The sequence below is a fragment of the Strix aluco genome, chromosome Z (assembly GCF_031877795.1).
Source record: "Strix aluco isolate bStrAlu1 chromosome Z, bStrAlu1.hap1, whole genome shotgun sequence".
Taxonomy (NCBI): Eukaryota; Metazoa; Chordata; class Aves; order Strigiformes; family Strigidae; genus Strix; species Strix aluco.
The window spans coordinates 28,889,473-28,903,971 of NC_133971.1; the positions used below are offsets into that span (position 1 = coordinate 28,889,473).

The 14,499-nt window shown below is 39.9% G+C and overlaps 1 protein-coding gene across 1 annotated transcript in view; it reads left to right on the forward strand.

Annotated features, from left to right (window-relative positions):
* The window catches only part of KANK1 (KN motif and ankyrin repeat domains 1), a 128,667-nt gene that overhangs the window by 31,919 nt on the left and 82,249 nt on the right, over nucleotides 1-14,499 (forward strand). Inside the window, exon 3 of the mRNA XM_074812984.1 lies at nucleotides 1,794-1,928. The gene's annotated coding sequence lies outside the window, so the exon portion shown is untranslated. The remainder of the gene's footprint in view (nucleotides 1-1,793; nucleotides 1,929-14,499) is intronic.

The following is a 14,499-nucleotide window of genomic DNA, read 5'->3' on the forward strand; positions in this document are numbered from 1 at the left end:
AGCAGGAGGTTATACAGAAATAAAATTATTGTGGTACTTCCTATTATCTGTGAATATATAGCTCCAAGGATATAATTTGTCTTCTGTCATCTCAAGTTTCCTAATGCATTACAGTTTTTAATATTATGTAAATGGCAATACTTGTAATCATCTTGGAATGCGCTCCCATTGAAATGTAAGAAAAACATTTTTAGGGTATCATAAATAGCTAACATGGAGTGTAAACAAGCTCATATTTTACATGAATAGCTGAAAATGTAAGTAAATGTATTAGATGGGGCAAGAAGTCGGCTTCCATTTCCTTCGTGTAACTTGAGAGCACTGAATACTATCTTAAAGCTCACCTGCACTTGGGGCTTTGGATTTCTGGTGTTGTAACAGATGTTACATTTATGGTTTATCTTTCCAGAGTGTAAGGTCTTCCACCTAATCCCGCCTCCCCTCCTCCCACAGACAGACCCTTGTAGTTTCCCTTCAAACGCTACTTGTTATTTTAGTTTATGAAGGCAATTAACCCTTAAGAGGCTGCTTTAGGGATTTGTAAACAGTGTAGGATTAGAATATAGGATATTAGGATATATATATGTAGGGACATTGGTTTGTGACATGCTTTCAGTGACAGTTTGTTAATTAATTTATAATGAAAAATCTTTTAATTCTTACCTGATATGCTTCCCTTGTACTTCATTAAGTCCACACCTCTGTAGTTTTACAGACTGGTATGATCGCTGTGTATCTTCATACCAGAGCTTTAGGGAAGTACTTATTTAAAACCTGGATGATAACAAGTGTCTTTTTCCCTGAAAATAATCTTCAAAACTCTCTTGAGTAACCATGCTAGATACAGATAAATTGTTCTGCCATCCCATCCCTCCATAGCTGTCAAATGTCCTAGCAAAGTTGTTGTGCAAACTGTTCAATATCAGCACAGTGTCAGGGTGCAGCTGACTTGGACCGTACCTGTGAATGCTTGTGAGGGAGGAGGTCTTGGTGCGAGGAATGATGTCTCTGTATGTGTGTGCTTGTGGTTTTGGGAAGTTTGCTCCTTTGGGGGCTTAAACATGCCAGGTGAGTTGGAACTGAAAAACAAGTGTCTAAACTGTAGTAACAGAACATCTTTGCTGAATTGTCGTGGAGGAAAAGAGCTGTTTTATGTGACATAGTGGTGAAGGCTTAGCTGCAGTTGCACTGCCTTGACTCAGTAAGGGTTGAGAGTATATATGAGTCCTTTCAAGATGAGAATATTTTTTAAAGCCTGTTCAGGGAAATGAGACAAAGCAGTCTGAGGATGTCTCTCTTTTTACTGCAGTCTATAATACTTCCATGTGTCTTTCATGGACACCAACATTCTGGCTTACGTAGTGTTACTACTTAGCTCACGTGGGCTTCTGCTGCGTTTCCCAGTTCAAATTAGTACCAGGTTACTGTTCCTTAAACACTTACAGTTTTGTTTTTGTAACTGGCATGGCTGGTGTATCCTGACATGCCTGGAGCTTTGTTTCTGTTCATTCACATGGACTGTTGTTTGAACAAAGAGAATTTAAATTGGGAAGGCAGTGCAGATCGACCTAGCTATTGCAAGATCCATGCTTCCTTTCCAGGGTGCTCTAACCAAAATACTGCTTGTGCGTTTCACCTTGGAAGCAAAAAATTACTTAGCCTTAGTGATTGTTGGTAATTTCATTATTGTTTAGCAGTGTGGCTCTACCAGGCATCAGCAGTTTTAAGCATCTGATAAATTGCCCAGCATGTACAGTGACTAATTTTGGTGCTTTTCATTTCTCTTCTGGTAGGATGACTCTCAGGTTCCTGAATATGCTGTCAAATGCTGAAGCATTGAACTAGCTGAATCTTCTGCATTATTTCTAGTTTTCCTTTAGGCCTTTTTAAACATCAGAGGACTGGCACTTCTGTTACAATGTTTTAAGGTAAGATGTGACTTATTTTGTTAGGGGCACAGGGAAGAGGACAGATGTCCCATTCCCACCTCTTGCTCTGTAATAAACCATATGTACATGAAGTCTTAGACTGGAACCAACTATCAGTATTGGTTAGTTATGAGTAAATTGACTGACTTCAGTAAGGTAAAAATTTATGCAGTGAAGAAACAACTTGGTTTCTTTTCTTAAATCACTAATTCTACACTCTTAAGTGCTCGTATACCTCTCCATTAGAATGTCTTAGTCCTTCATCTGTGTATTAATAACGTTCTAGAAGTAAAAAGATTTAGTCGTCAGTCCCTATGGGATGTCAGGCTGAAACAAATTCTTCACCCCAGGAAAAATACAGGTAAGAAGCTAAAAGCAACTGTAGCTAGAAGAGTGACCATTCTGCTTTGGCTAGAGTTGCTGCTGTTTATTACCCATATTTTGTACCCGTCTTTTGGATTCATAGTCCACCGCACTGTAGTGCTGCTGCTGAATTTTTTTTCTCAGCAGCACAGTAGACTAGCCACAGACTAGACCAATGGAGAGTATGTTAGTGCAATGCCCAGTGCACAGCATGGTCTTCTCTTGCTGTAGAGTTATTTCAGTGACCAAGGACTGGGTGAGCTGTTGCTGTGCAAAGATACACATCAGGTTAAGAGCAACACCAAAGGGAGGGCCTGAATTAAATCTGTAAAAAAAGAAATCCAGATGAGTAATCCCTGTGTAAAGGTTCTCTTTGCTACTGACTCCTGGATTCCCTCAGGTTTGACAGGTGCTGTTTGAAGTGGCAGCTGGCTCCTGTTTTTATTTAATTTTGGTGACTGTCACTGCCCACCTTATGTGCACTGCAATGTTTTGCAGGTTCGGATGAGAGATAAGACACACCTAAAACTGAACTCATATCTTGAAGAGCAAAGATTTAGTCTCTTGGCCGTTCTGACTATTTAGGATAGCTAACTCTTGCAGATTAACTCTTGTCTTGTGCTGCTTTTGCTGCTTTAATCAGAGTGAAATGAAGCAGTGGGGGACAGCTTGTTTGGCTGTTGAGTGTGGAGTAAATCTTGTGCTTACAGGTGTGGCCTTGAATTGCTGACAGCTTTTGGGACAGGTAAAGTGCTACTGAATCTAGTGATCCAAAGATGATGGGGCACCAGCTGTTTTTCCCAAACTGTGAAACTCAGTGTGAAGAGCAGATCTTCTGCCTTTCTTCATTACTCTCCAAATTTGTGATTTAGATGGGGTGTGTGCGTGTGTGTATGTGCATGTACCCAGACTCCACTGACTCTCCCTTTGGTTCTCTTGTGCAAAACTCAGTTCAGAGAGGGGGCAGAGGGTGCTGCAATGCACCTGTGGCAAGGTGCCGTGACTGGGAAGCCTGCCTGTGCTTCCAGTGCAGACCTCATGCCAGCATGTTTCAAATCAGCCCTGGGCTCTTGCTTGTAGAGTGCTGCCTGTTCCTCTCTGCAGGATGCTGTTCTTTGCTTGGGTGTACCAGGGCTTTCGCTCTTCTGGAGCTCCTTCTTTTCATCGAGAAAAGCATTTGTAGGTGAATTTTGTCTTTTCTGGTGGCAAAGAAGTGCTTTGTACAGGAGGTGGGGGAAACCAGCCATGACTGCTTCTGGGTGCCGAGGCAGGGCTGTAGCTGGCAGGGAAAAGAAATGCTTAGAAAAGGCTAAATAAGGAAACTTATTATCACTGCAACTAGGCTTGTCCCAGTTCCTGTGTGGCTGTGTGCCACAGCCATGTCCTGGCTGTAGAAGTGTGCACCCTCAGCCAAGCATGGGCTTCTAAGCAGAGGAAATGTGGATATATTTATAGAGGGATTCTCAGGTTGCCCCTGCAGGTCCCTAGACCTGGCTGGCCAGTATACTGTAGCAGATGCCAGTAAACTAGTGCAGTCACAGCCTGGATGTCTGGTGGCATGCATGGGTGGCCATGCAAGGTACAGGGGTGGGAGGAGAGGAGAGTAGGCTGTAAGGAAACACATGCAGACAAAGAAGAAAATTATGATTGCAGGAAGGCTGGAAAACCCTGAACAGACTTGTATCTGCTGTTGGGGAACCAAAGTAGTGATGATTGCTGGCTGCCGGGCAGCTCTTCAGAAAGCACAGGAGCACCATGTACAGTTGCTAAGAAGTGGACAGTAAAGGCAGCTCCTGTGTCAGCTGTCATCATAAGGCTGTGGGTATAGAGAGATCAGGATGAAGAGATGGGCTTCTCAAATTCTCTAAATTTAAGTCCCCCTCAAATTATATACATACATATCTTCTTTGCATAGCCTTACACTGAGTGGCATAGCAAACTTGCTGTACATTTGAGTAGTGCTGGGCTGTAACCTGGTGTTAGAGAGGAGAGGAAAATACAGGCATTAATGGCAATAGCCATCGTTGTAGAAGGTACTACAAATTAAACCTCAATACGCTAGGGCTACTAATGTAGCAAGTATTTGGAGAAGTGGGCTCAATTCCTCTTCGTAAAATACAGTGTTTGAAGATTATATGTGCCCATGATTGCATGTAACACAGTAACATTCCATTGTGCTCAAGGCCATTCCATTTTGCATTTGTACAGATACCTTGAAATACTAACGTGACCACCTCAGTGCTTTTTGCCTGTGAGTTATGAAGCCAGCATCCCACTGGAACAATACTCTCCATGGGGAGGGCCTGAGAGCATTTTGTGTGTCTCTGAACTTCTCCAAATGTGATCCCTGTGCAAGTCATTAAAACAGTGTGCTTCTAATTGGAACACAGACTTTGGCAATGTGAGATGAGCAACAGACTTACTAAAATTAATTTCCATTTATAAAGCCAAGGTTGCTTCAGTGGGATTGTCTGGGGTTTCTCAAAGCTGTGTCCTGTAGCCTTGATTTAGCCAAAGGTTTTACTCAACCTATTAAATGGAAAAAAAAAATCCAACCAACCCTCTGAAGAAAACTTTGCACTTCTGGCAGGTTAAAATACAAATACCCAGCAGCTGATTTCCTTAGCTAAGCCTTAAGTGTAGGGTTTTTGGACTTCTGCTTATCTTAATCTAAAAGATTTTATAAAAAACATGACTAGATCTCAGTACAGTATTGTCTGGGATAGTTTCTGCCTGTAAGGACAGAGCAGACAGATTCTGCTTTCACAGGGGTGAAGCAGCTTCACCAAAGGCTAGGAGTTGGTTGCCCTGGCACATGTAGTGAGAAGATTTAGTCAAGTCTGGCTCTGCACTTTCTGAATTTTCTGGGCTCACTGGAGTGGATAAATCAGTTTTACACACTCATTAGTTGGCTTCAGAGGTCCATGAGATACTTGCACCTGCAAAGGGGATCTGATTTTTGAGAAAGCATGCCTATTGTAAGTGAAGTTAAACTTTGCTATACAGTAGAATCTAGAAAATTAAGGTGCCTGCAAATCCATGTACCAATGGTCAGGGTTTTTTTTTTTTTTTTCTCTCCACACCTGCACAATAAACGCAGTCACATTTTTTTAAATTTGGCCAGATATTTCCGCTTGACCAACTTACAACAGATGTGGCTTAAGTCATGTTTCTTACATCCTTCCTGCTCTTAGTTGTGGTTGTGCTTAAGTATGCCACAAAGCCCTCAAGCTGCCCAACCATGCTGTGCTACATCCTCCACCTTCCCACATTGTACAAAAGTAGTTTTTCTAGGCAGGAATGTGATCTTGTCATGCCAGTTACCGGAGAGACCTGGAGGGTCCCATGTGGAGTGATGGTCTGGTTATTAAAAGGCTGTCACAAACATCGTCATTTGCCAGTACTATTTTTTAGATGGAAGCTGGGCAGTGTGACTGTAAAAGAAACAGTAGTAGCAGCCTGCAGCATGACCCAAACCCACCTCCTGGTGGTGCTGCCATCCATGTTGTGGCTGGTTACACCTGAAACCAAGCTAGAGAGGACCCAGGTGGAGGACCCAGCTGGCACATTGGCCACTGCCAGAGCAGAGCCTGGGTAAAACTGTTGAATGTGCAGACCTGGCATCTGCATCCTTTTGCTGCTGGTGGCCAGCTCGTGAGCTCCAAGTTCCTTGATGCTTTCTTGTGTTTAAGGCATTCAAGGGCTGGGACTGCTGTGGTAGGAAGAGGTGGGACTGAATGAAAGCAACCCACTTGTGGCATACCGTCTCTTGGTTAATTTGGCCTGTGGAGGGTTGCCAACCTCTCACTTGTTTACTGGTGCCATGAATGTTGCTGAGGTGATTTCAGTACAATAACTAGTTCTTTATCTTGATGAAAGCCTCCTGTGTGCTTTTCTGATTTATATGACTTGTGAAAGATTAAAAAAATAAGTCTATTAATCTTTGGAGCTACCTAAATGTAAACAAAACACATCAAATCCACCTTTTAGTTCTCTTGCTTTTAGGTCTTTTGCTGGCTGAACCAGACCAGTTCAGCACTTCTCAGGATTTTCTGAGACTGACAATCAATTTCTAGTATAGCAAATAAATTCTCTTGCTTCATGTTTTAATCTTAATAAGTTCAGCATGTATATAATAATTTTTTTTCATTTTTGCTATTTCTCTACATGTAAGGGCAAAAGAGTAACTCATCTCTCCTTCTTCTAAATGTACTTTTACTTTTTCAAAGGAGCTGCTTTGTCCACAAGGAACCGTGGCTCAGCATGCTAATAAAACTCACTTTATGCCTTTAAAATGTTTATTCAAAGTGGCCTGGCTGGCTTACAGTAGCTGTGTGGGTGGACTGTCCTTGAATTTTGTAGACTTAATTTAGTACTACACAATACCCAGTGATGGAAAACAGCTATAAATTGTCTGTGCGCAGCCATGCATTATTGATAAAGCTCCACAATTTCTTTATTTGATGTTGTTAGTGCAACAGCTGGCTGATTTGTTAAGACTTTTTTTCCCCTATTGGCAGTAAAATATCTCTTCATTTCAAACTCTGAATTTCCTCCTGAATTTTGATTTGTGTGGGGGTGAAAGCTTGCTTTTTCTCCATTGCTACTTAATCTAATGAAAATGTTTCCACAGAGTAGAAACAAGCTTCATTTCTGGGACAGCTAAGCAAACAGTAAGTTTGACTGTATAAACAGTAAGTTTGTCTGTATGCAAAAGACAGGACTTTTTTAATTGTAACAAATATTTAGAAATCGAAACCGGAGCATAAAGTGTCATAGTAGATTTAGGAGAAAAATCCTTTAATATACATGATTTAGCACACGCTTAGAGAAAATGCTTTACAGTGAGTTAGGCATGCTTTGTAATTTCAGTGTTCCTTCAAAGTTTGTGAAAAATCTCAACAGTCTTACATTTGTCATGCTTTTTTTCCTGTTGACACTTATGATGAGTAGAGAGTCTACTGAATATAATTTGCATATAAAACTGTGCTGTAAACTAAACAGTTCTTTCCCTGTGTTGAACAAAGGTACAAAGAGCTGCTCAACACCCTGGAAATTAATAAATAAAACTTGCCAGCAAAACTATCAAAAGGCTTAGTCTTCCCAACAAATGTCCAACACTGAAACTTCTTTTTAAGCTATAATTTCTGGAATGGTAGCTTCCCACAAGTTGTTATTCTAATATGGCAGAGGGAATGTACAATTTGTGGCAAGCAAATGTTGTATTTGAGTATGGAATTGTTTATTTCCCTCTTATGTGTGTGCATACATATCCTTTGGTAGAGGTGTTCCAGACCTCTACAGATTTTAATTTTTTTAACTTTGTAAATATGTTAGGATACTGAAAAGTATGAATATAGTTGATCTTCACAAGCTATGCTGATGTTTATAATGGTTTCATCTATTCCATGGACAATTGCTGTGTATTAGTTTAGCTTTCCATATATTTACAGCCTTTTAGGTAAAAAGTCATTAAGTAATGAAGTAATTAAACTGGATGTATAGTTTCAATCAGGAGCAGGAAAAACTTACGGGGAAAGAACTGACATGATTGACAGAGGCTTGCTGGAGATTTACGTTGAGAATAACTCATTATTCAAAACTTTTTCATTTTCTGATGGAAATTGTGGGGTAAATCAAATACAGTGGCTATGAATGATTAAAATGCGAAAGTTATGAATTCTTACTGACTTTGTAAATCTTTAACTCCTTCACTGCTAATATAAAATAATTTATCTTAAAGGGGTCTTGGGGCTGTGAGGATTTAAATGAAAGCTTCAACATCTTGAAGAACACTATTTTGATATTCAAGATCATTAATTTTGTGGCTTGCTTGATGCACAGAAAACTCTTGTGGAAGGGGAATGGTAGGTTCTCCATAGGTCATCTGATAGGTCTGCAATAATTCACTTTATTAATCAAATTTTCTAGTAGTCTGAATGTTTATGCAATCTTGATATAATAGAGGCAGCTAAAAATTCTGTGCTGGTTGAAGAGGATACCTTTGATTTGATCTTACAGAAAATATAAACAATTGGACACTGACATGCCTGTGACTTTGTTTCTGGAGGAAGTGTGCAGCTGTTTGTGCTTTCATACAGAAAGACACTTCAGCCATGTTACTGTAATTCTTATTTTGTTACAACCTTCTATTCAGATGGTTTTGGAATTGTGAAAGTGTGTGTGTAAATTTTTCTGAAACAAGTATACTTGGATAGTGAGACAAAACTTTGAAAATTCCTTGTTTCTGTTGTTTGTCTAAAATAGCATCTATTGCTGGCATTGTAAGAAAAGGAAACATCATAAATCATGGTGGGAATGGATTCTCCTCTGCAGCTGGGAACTCGCCACAGGCAGTGCATAGATGAAGTTACTCTGATCTCTTCATTTACCTCCCTGAAAGTCAATCAGAAGTAGTCTGGCAAACACAAAAGAGCTTTAATGTAATTTGACATTTCTTATTTCTCCATACTAGCAAAATATGCTTTAGTCCAGAAAGGTCAAGTGACTTTCAGAAAGTTATCTAGATTAGAAATCTACTATGCAAGTGACCTGAGTGTTGCTTTGCTACCATCCCAAATTTCTTACCCTTGGGAAAGCAATTGTGGAGAAGGCCTTGAGAGTGGGATGGATGAGGTGGTAAGAGATCAGCGTCACATGACTGATCTCTGCAGGCCATGCTTAAAATACAGGGACAACTGTAGCAAAATCTTTTTCCTATTCCCTGTTAAGTATTATGAGAAAAATAAATAGAACAAAATTAAGGTTTGTCCCACACGGCTGGTGCGGGTGTTGCAGGAGTGGCATGATGCAAAAGGACTTGAAAGTAGTTGATTTTAAAAAAATAAAATTTTAGTTTCCCCGAGGGAAAACAGGCTTTTCCTAGCAGTCAGTGTAAATGCAAAGTGGTAGGGAGTAGTGAGGCAAGTGGGCTTGGCTCATGAACAAAAGTTATCTGACAGCCTTCCATTATTTTCCAGTTCCTTTTCAACTGCATCAAAATATATGATGATTTTTTTTCTTCTAGTGTAGCAATTAAGGTGTCTATGTAGGGGATACCCTTCAATTCTTTTGGAAGGGTACTGCCTAAAAATATTCACTTTTTGAAAGCATGGGGCAGGAGGGGTAAAATGTGTGTGGTCGCATCCATCCCCACCCAGGTGTAAAGCCAAGTGCTTTGTCTATGACAAGTTGCGGCATGCCCTATTACAGGGAAAGAAAATTCTTCTTCTTTCTGTTCTCCCTTCTCTTGGTATGAAAAGATGTATAAAACTTGTTTGGGTGGAACAAACCTCAGCAGCCACTTCCCCGTTTGATCAGTGCTGCAAAACCTGTCTTGATTATAACACAGATGCCTTGTGCTTGGATTGCCTCACTGTTGAAATCTGCAGCCCATTGCCACACAGCCAGTCAAAGCCTTGGGTGGGATTAGTGCTTATTGCAGAACACAGTTCAGCCTGCCTGCAGTACCAACGCCGGTTCTGCTGTCTGCAGGTTGCAGGACATGCTCATCCTGTGCAACATAGGTACATCATTATGGACAAAATCTCTTTTCTTCTCCTTTTTGTTGTTACACTATATTGCCCAGCACTAATTTGAAAGAGATGGGGAGGATAATGAATTACATCTGATTTTAGCAAATTACCATTGATAATAATGCTGTTACCTGCTCTGAGGGGTTCTGCACTAACAGAAGCTGATTCTTAATGAGACCATTTAATGGGTTCATTAGATACCCAGCCCAAACTTTCAGCTGTAAAAGTAATGAGTTTTCTGAAACTTGCTTCAAGTAGAGCTATGTCCTCGCCTAATGTCTTAACTAATCATGTTTTGTCCTTCTAGAGGTCTCTATTGATTATCTTTCCACAGTGAAGTTGGTGAGTCTGCCCTTTTTTGCTGAGGGCAGAACACTTTTTAACCCTCTTCTCCCAACAGTTATTTTGGCTTGCAACTCTCCTGCAGTTTCTATGAAATGTGGTGTGCCAAGTGCATTACCCATCTGCTATCTATTGCACACAGAGCTTCAGAGTGCTTTCCTGTTCTCCTCCTCTTCCATGCTGCTCTTAATGAGGATGCTCAGGAATGGCTGCACAGATTTTCCCAGTATGCATCAATGCTAAACTAAGCTGTACCCAGTATAAACAAACGTGGTTAGAAATGGCAGAAGAATTTCTGGGTAGGTAGAAACTGATCTATGTTGTTTGGGAAGATGGTTGCACCTCCAACTAATTACAAAATAAATAAGCAGTTATGTTTGCCTGACTGCAAGCTTTAGGTATCTGAAACATCATCTGTTTCTCAGTGCTGAAGCTTGCTTCAAAATGGAAAAGGGTGTCAATAAGGTTTGGATCCAGCATGATCCTAAGCTGTTTTTCCTAGGTTCCTCACCCTTTCTTGTTTAATGCAGGATATTCTTGTGCACTTGGAGTACTGTGCTATAAAAATGCAGAATTTTGTTTATATTGTTTTGTTTGTATTGTTTTATGTATTTTGTGCTAGACAAATTGTATTCCTGAAAGCTTTCTGGAGCATGCTTATAGGAAAGGCAATGCTGGAAGGTGAGGTTAAAAATACAGAATAGGCTGGAGAACTTCATTTTAAGGGAGCATCATGAATTGTACGGCTTAATCTGTCTTAAACCCAAGTAATTTTTCCCCCCCATAGTTTCAAGATAAGTACAGTTTTTAAGGAGTCACCACCTTGAGATGGAGCCTGTGGTTTACTTTGGAGTGAAATCACAACGGTCTTTAACAGGTTTTGTTCCAGCATTCTGTGCTTTCTTTGCCTTGACCTCAAGTGCTTTGACATCTTTTGCTGCCTTGGCTCCACACAGTGACAGTTGATGAGGGACCACAGCTGCCTCAATAGAGATGCATCAGCAGTGATAAGTTGCCTTCCCTGATAAAGAAGGATGCAAGGGAAAGGTGAATGCTGTTACTTCCCAAAGATCAGTGTGAAGGTTCAGATGCTAACAATGTCACAAGTGTGCAAGACACATCTAAGCACAGGCATTTAGGAGTTGCTATAACTGAATGTAGCTGTCAGTCCTCAGGATGTAAAAAGCAAATTTGTCATTGACTTTGCTGAAAGCGTAATACATAATGTGCGTGGAATATTCCTCAAAACCCTCAGTTAATTCTCTGATAGGTGGACAGGTAATGTTGCAGTTTTGATTTTTCTGAACCAATTTTTAAATTTCAGAATAACTTTAAAAGAGTCACTGGAAAATCCATTTCAGAGTTGCTGGAACGTGTCCATGATTCCCAAAGGGTAGAAGAGTTCCCATGCCAAATTCAATAGTGGCACAACATCTTATTTTAAATCTGTCCTCAGCAAAGGATGGATTATTGCTTGTTCTGGCCAAATGAAAATTGTAGGGAAGAAGGAAAGTGTTTTCTTCCAGGTTACCCCCCATTTGTGTGTAATGCTGCCATCTCAAACTTGTTTCTCTGTCGCATCACTTCAAGTTAACAGCTGCCTTTGCTTTGCTCCAAATTCTGTAGTATAAAATTAAGTACCAACTTCCCTCTGCTTTAAAAAGAAAAAAAAAAAAAGGTGTATTTCAGCAGATTTCTGTATGTTTTAAAGAGAAATAGCGAAGCCAGGAGACTACCTTTCAAAGTCAGTAATTGATGGGATTTCTATTCAGGGAGGAGTTTGGCTTGCATAGTGTAACTTTGCAGCAGAAATATGCATCTCATTATTTTATGTGTCTATATTTAACTTTTGGCTGTACATTTTAAGGTGCCTGTGAAATTCCTTTTAAGTCATGGCTGAGATCAGACTGAGCAGGTAAGCATAATTTTAAATGCGTAATAGTGTGGCTTGGCTGAGGTTGGTTAACTGGATCTGGCTTTTAATTGAAAATGCATAGAAGTAAGAATCAGTAACTTATTTAAAACTGAAATCTCCTTTTGGACAGCACAAGCAATTTTTCTTTATGTTAAAAAGAAGGGGGTTTTACTGAGGCATTGTGTCCTTTGCTTGGTATCTGAAACAATTTATGATTTATCAGTGGTCACTGAGTAATTGTTTGGACTGTGTTGGAAATAAGTTTTCTCTTTGGACAACTAGGAAAAAAGTGCTCAGAAGTTCAAGGACTTTTGAAGGCAAAGGAGTCTTACAAACACAGGCGGACTTGGGGACACACATGGGCAATGAACTGTGGTCTGAAGGAGTTGAGAGAGGAAAAGGAGCTTTCTTCTGCTGGTTCACACTGTAGCCTTCAGCACCTCTTCTATATCAGGTTTGCCCCTCAGAAAAAGAGTATCTGTTGAACTAATGCTAGCCCACCATTATCTGTGATATAACCTGCCTGCACAGAATTTTCTGAACACAAAGTGCCTTCAATATTTATTATGTAAAGATTTGTGCATGTGCTTTAGAGATGGGTAATTGTTTTTTAATTTCAGGACTGCTAACACACTGAGCAACAAAAGCTCTAAAGCTCAGATTTTGAAAGGAGTATCACAAGCACTATTTCAGCTGTAAAGAGCTTCAGAGGTTGGCTTTTATACTTCCTCTTGTGTAAGTGATTAAGGATTGCCTAATCCAGTACTATATAATCTTCTATTCTTGGGTAGGGCACTTCTGAAAAGGCTCTCTGAGGGTGGTGGTACAGATAATTCATTTAAGTCAGATATGATCTGACAACAGCAGTTATCCAGAGAACTCTGCACTCTGAACCTTCATCTCCAAGTGCATGTGCCCTTCATATAGGAGTAATGAATATACAGGCAGGACAACATAGAAAGACAATGTAAGAGCCTGTGAACAGAGAAGACAGGTGTGAAGGAAGGATATGTAGGAGATAACAGGACTTCAGAGAAGACAACAAGCCACAATACTGTTCCATCTGTGAAGATTTTTTTGATCCAGTGCAAGGCTTATGATGGTGTATGGATCACTGTGGAAAACCAGCTTTGTGGGAAGCGTGGGAATAGTTTTCCACTTTTCCTAACAGAACTTGAAATAGAAGATTGAACACACTGAGTATTTTAGCAGCCACTAGCTTGTAAAGAGACTGAGAAGAGAGAGATTAAGAGTGTGAATGTTAAAGATCTGTGTAACATTTTAATCCAAATAAACATGAAATAGTCCTAGTCCATTAATCTCCCATTCCATTTTTTGGGGAAAAAACAAAGTCAAAAGTAGTTCCCAGTAGTGCAGTATCACCCTGTACCTAAGTGACTTCCCACTTCTTCCCCCCCCCCCCCCCATTTCTGGTAAAGGTTCATTTATCATTTTTTTCCCTGCCCTTTCCTCTGTGGAACAAGTCTCAGACAAAGCAGGAGAAACAGATTTAATTTTTGCTGAGAAGGTATGCAGTTCACCATTAACTATTTTAAAAAAAAAAAGTATAGCAAAACCAAGATGACCTTGTCTTTCATATGAGTTACTAGTAGTGGGGAAGATACCCCCTCAGATGGGGAATGGCTGTGTCTGATCAGGCCAGGGAGGAATTTTAAAAAAGAAAAAAAAAAGTATTTAAAATTATGAAAGCTATTTAGTTTGTCACTAGTTTGTAAATGCCAAATATAAGTTATGAGAGAGAGTTTCTTTGTGGTAATGATGTGGTTAAAAATAGTTTATAATAAGTAATGTGTTGATATTTAATTAATCTGTACAACCTGCAACTGTTTGTGTGGTTGTAAACCTAAATAAATACAATGATTATACTAGAGGAATGAAGAACTTTGGAAAGGCAAAAAGCTTAACAGAACTTTGCAGTGGATTTCATTTGTTGTTTTGCTGCAGATGGCTCCTACCTCCTCATGGGGGAATTTCAGTTAAAAAAAATGAAACTAAAAGATTTTCTGTGTTCCTTAAATTTTTATTTTGTGTGTATATTCTGTAGTATCTCTGTCTTCCTTGTATTTTCTTCAATGAGTGCTTTGGAAAGGCCTTCAGATTCAATAACTGTGTTGAATATTGCTACAGCATGTTATTTTGCTAGTGTTCTCTGTGGAACAGTGAGAAGTGGTGGCTGTAAACTGGATTAGCAAATAAGTTAAAGGAGCTGGCATTCACGGAGCTGTATCCTATCTCTCTTAGTACACCGTATCACAAAACAGGTGCAGGAAAGCAGTAGATTAAGATTTTAAGCAGTCGCCTGGTATTAGCATTTAGTAAAATTTTGCTACGCTGATCATGTTTGGAGTTGTCCCCCCATGGTTTCATGCCCAGTGTTTACTGAGTGCCTTCAGCC